Raw genomic sequence first — 4,888 nt, forward strand, 5'->3', positions numbered from 1 at the left:
AGTAACAAGATTCTAGAATCCCAAAGAGTAGCAACATTCCATGCCACCGATGCAGGGCAAGCAGTGGCTTCCCCCATGTCTGTCAAGTGGAAGTCTCCCAAGCTGTCTTAAATTCAGATACAATCTTTGTCTACACCACCTCCACTGGGAGGCTATTCCAAGCATTCATCGCTTTTTCTGTGAAAAAGTATGTTCTAAGGTTACTTCTATCACCTTTCACATTCATCCTATGTGCCTTCATTCCAGAGTTCTCTTTCAATTGAGACTCATCTCATGCGTATTTATGCCATGTACATTTGTAAATGTCTGTATCACATCTCCCCTCTCCCACCTTTCCTCCAAAGAAAACTTATTGAGATCTTATGACAAAGACCACACACCATTTTAGTAGCCTTCCTCTGAACCAACTCCATCCTTTTTATATCTTTTTGAAGGTGGGGGGGGGGGGGGGGTTCTTCAGAAATGCTCACAATATTCCAAAATTGCACACAAGATTCACCAGAGTTTTATACAGCGGCATCAATTTCTCCTTTTTCCTACTGGCCAGACCTCTTTCTATGCACCCTATCATCCTTATAGCTTTCACCACTATTGAAGCGGCTCCACTGGCTACCAGTTAAATATCGTGTCACTTATAAAGTCCTGGTGTTGATATTTAAGATGGTGCATTTTGAGATCCCATGGTACTTGATACAAGTGTTAAAGGTGTACCAGCCATCAAGATCCTTGAGATCAGAAGGGATGTTACAATTAGTTAGTGAGGAGCTGACAACTTTACATTATGAGAAAATTAGGACTTCCATTATCCCAGTGGCAGGAGTATTGTTATGGAACAATTTGACATGACCTCTTTGGTTGTTACTGAGTTACAGAAATTTAAGAAATAATTGAAGATAATCATTAAAAAAAAAAAAAGCCTCTACAAATAAAGTTGTTTGAAGAACTTTTATGAATCTGGAACTATGTTTAGTAGATGGTATATACGGGTAGGCTGGATATGCTGTATGGATCGTATATGCTGTCATTTTCTGTTTCTATGCACAGAGTATGAGGGATTGTGGAACTTAGAAGGTGTGAATGGGAAGACTGGATGGGTCCATCTGCTATTATTCTCTAACACAGTCTCAAACTTTTTTAGCTCCAGCACACTAAATGGAGCAAATGTTTTTCATGGCACATTATAATTGAAATTATACAATTTCAAAACCAACAAAAAATTAAATTTGAGATTTAATTAAAGTTCTTTAAGCTATGCATGGATAATTGTAACAACGATGAACGAAAGTAGATAGAATAAAATTGCTAATCAATGCGATGGATGTGCTTGTTTTTGAGTGTAAATTAACTCAAAATGAGGCTCAATAGTCGACATTCATCATCCACCATCTATAGTCGTTCTCTGTTTTTCAATTTAATTTTTGTCAGAACTGAAAATCCAAATTTGCAAAGATATAAAGATCCAAAAGGTAACAAAGCCTAGATTGCTTTGTTGCTCAAGTTAGGATAACTACTGAATAAAAAATAAAAATAAAATTACTTGCTGTTTAGTTTTCAAGGACCAATCACATCAAAGAATGATGCTTGCTGGGGGGTTGTATCCTTACGCACACAGACGCTCATAACATTGACAGACTCTTGTGTATGTGACATACATGTCATCTATTCTAGTGTATACTTATGAAGGGAATTTAAAAAAAATAAAACCCCCTTTTACCAAATTGTGATAGCGGTTATTAGCGCAGGGAACCGCGTTGAATGCTCCGCGCAGCTCCCAATGCTCCTAGAGTTCCTATGAGCAGCACGAAGCATTCAGCGTGGCTCCCTGTGCTAATAACTGCTATTGCGGTTTAGTAAAAGGGAGGTACAGTAAATTTCTAGAATCTCTCATGGCAACCCGCAGGTTAAAACCACAGGCTCGCTGTGCGGGTAAGGGCAGGAGAGATTCGGGGGAGAGCAAGGCGGCGATTCAGGGGAGAGCAGGGTGGCAATTTGGGGGAGAGCAGGGCGGCAGGCAGGAGAGATTCGGGTGAGAGCAGGGTGGAGATTCAGGGGAGAGCAGGGCGGCAGGCAGGAGAGATTCAGGTGAGAGCAGGGCGGAGATTCAGGGGAGAGCAGGGCAGCAGGCAGGAGAGATTCAGCTGAGAGCAGGGCGGAGATTCAGGGGAGAGCAGGGTGGCAGGCAGGAGAGATTTGTGGGAGAGCAGGGCGGCAGGCAGGAGAGATTCGGGTGAGAGCAGGGCGGAGATTCAGGTGAGAGCAGGGCGGAGATTCAGGGGAGAGCAGGGCGGCAGGCAGGAGAGATTCGGGTGAGAGCAGGGCGGAGATTCAGGGGAGAGCAGGGCGGCAGGCAAGAGAGATTCGGGGGAGAGCAGGGCGGAGATTCAGGGGAGAGCAGGGCGGCAGGCAGGAGAGATTCAGGGAAAGCAGGGCGGCAGGCAGGAGAGATTCGGGTGAGAGCAGGGCGGAGATTCAGGGGAGAGAAGGGCGGCAGGCAGGAGAGATTCGGGGGAGAGCAGGGCGGAGATTCAGGGGAGAGCAGGGCGGCAGGCAGGAGAGATTTGTGGGAGAGCAGGGCGGCAGGCAGGAGAGATTCGGGTGAGAGCAGGGCGGAGATTCAGGGGAGAGAAGGGCGGCAGGCAGGAGAGATTCAGGTGAGAGCAGGGCGGAGATTCAGGGGAGAGCAGGGCGGCAGGCAGGAGAGATTTGTGGGAGAGCAGGGCGGCAGGCAGGAGAGATTCGGGTGAGAGCAGGGCGGAGATTCAGGGGAGAGCAGGGCGGAGATTCAGGGGAGAGCAGGGCGGCAGGCAGGAGAGATTCGGGTGAGAGCAGGGCGGAGATTCAGGGGAGAGCAGGGCGGCAGGCAAGAGAGATTCGGGGGAGAGCAAGGCGGAGATTCAGGGGAGAGCAGGGCGGCAGGCAGGAGAGATTCAGGGAAAGCAGGGCGTCAGGCAGGAGAGATTCGGGTGAGAGCAGGGCGGAGATTCAGGGGAGAGAAGGGCGGCAGGCAGGAGAGATTCAGGTGAGAGCAGGGCGGAGATTCAGGGGAGAGCAGGGCGGCAGGCAGGAGAGATTCGGGTGAGAGCAGGGCAGAGATTCAGGGGAGAGCAGGGCAGCAGGCAGGAGAGATTCGAGGGAGAGCAGGGTGGCGATTCGGGGGAGAGCAGGGCGGCAGGCAGGAGAGATTCGGGGCAGAGAGATAAATATTGTTGGGGCAGGCATGCAGAGAGCAGGGCTGCAATGGAGCTGGAGAGCAGTCGTTTCATGGGTTGATCGGCCAGCCCAGTTGGTTTGCAAGATTTCATTAGTTAATCGGGTCCCTGCCTACTTTGCATGCCATTCTCCTCATTTGCATGCGTGGATTGGAATTGGATCAGCAGAGAGGTAAGTGAATCGGGCCGGAGTAAAATTGGATCACAAACCGATCAGTACACGATCAGTTTGCTTAGTGAATCTAGCCCAAAGACCTAATATCATGTTTTGAAGAGTGAACAAGGAGAGACTCTTCACTTTAAGGTAGTGTTTGATCAAGGAATAAATGGAGGCTAAACAGATTAGTGCTTGAAAAAGAGTTGATTAATGGGAGATAATCTAATCTAAAACAAGATTTCTGAATCGCTCTAATACTATTTAGTTCAAGACAATTTACATCAAAAAGAAGCCATAATAATTCTATGGGAAAGTACAATTCCTTGGATAAAAAGATGTCCTTACAATTCTTTAACTACAGTGAGAGATTAGAGAAACTAGGCCTCTTCTCCCTTGAAAAGAGGAGACTGAGAGGGGACATGATCGAAAAATTCACGATAATGAAGGGAATAGACTTAGTAGATAGAGACAGGTTGTTCACCCTTTCCAAAGTAGAGAGAACGAGAGGGCACTCTCTAAAGTTAAAAGGGGAGAGATTCCGTACAAATGTAAGGAAGTTCTTCTTCACCCAAAGGGACAGAAAACTGGAATGCTCTTCCGGAGGCTGTTAAAGGGCAAAACACCCTCCAGGGATTCAAGACAAAGTTAGACAAGTTCCTGCTGAACCAGAACATACGCAGGTAAGGCTAGATTCAGGGTACTGATCTTTGATGTAAGGGCCGCCGCGTGAGCGGACTGCTGGGCACGATGGCCCACTGGTCTGACCCAGCAGTGGCAATTCTTATGTTCTTATGTTATGTTCTTATCATAGGCAAATGTTTTCAACGTTCTATGAAATTTCCAATAACTAACTTCTGTCCTTATTTGTATAGGTAAATCATTCCCAAAAAAAACCAATAGTAATACAGTGGTGCCTCACACAACGAACTTAATTCGTTCCAGGAGCAAGTTTGTTATGCGAAAAGTTCGTTATGTGAAACGCGTTTTCCCATAACAATACATGTTAAAAAAAATGATTCGTTCTGCAGCATAAAATAGGCTAAGATGACATAAAAAAAGATAAATTTGTCAAAATGGTGAAAATGGTGGTCTTGCTGAGGCCAAACTCTTTGACAAGGTCACACTGTTTTACCCCACATTCACTCCTTCTAATTATTTCCCGTTTCATTTCAACAGAAATCACCTTCCTGCTTTTTTTAGAAGCCATGATATATAAAAAATATTGAGTTTATCTTAAAAGGACGACTGTATACAGTGAGAGAGGGCAGTTAAGCGCAGTGACTAACGACTGCCTGCAGTGCCTGCGCGGAAGGATGCAATACATTGGCAGCTCGGGCGACTTCGTTGTGTGAAACGAAGTTCGTTGTGTGAAGTTCGTTGTGTGAAACGAAGTTCGTTGTGTGAATCAAGACATGAAGTTCGTTGTGTGCAGCGTTCGTTGTGCGAGGCGTTCGTTATGCGAGGCACCACTGTATATGTAAAAGAAGAATTAAATTGATTTATAAAATGTATACCTCTAAAA

This window comes from Geotrypetes seraphini, chromosome 8 (genome assembly GCF_902459505.1).
Source record: "Geotrypetes seraphini chromosome 8, aGeoSer1.1, whole genome shotgun sequence".
NCBI classification, from domain to species: domain Eukaryota; kingdom Metazoa; phylum Chordata; class Amphibia; order Gymnophiona; family Dermophiidae; genus Geotrypetes; species Geotrypetes seraphini.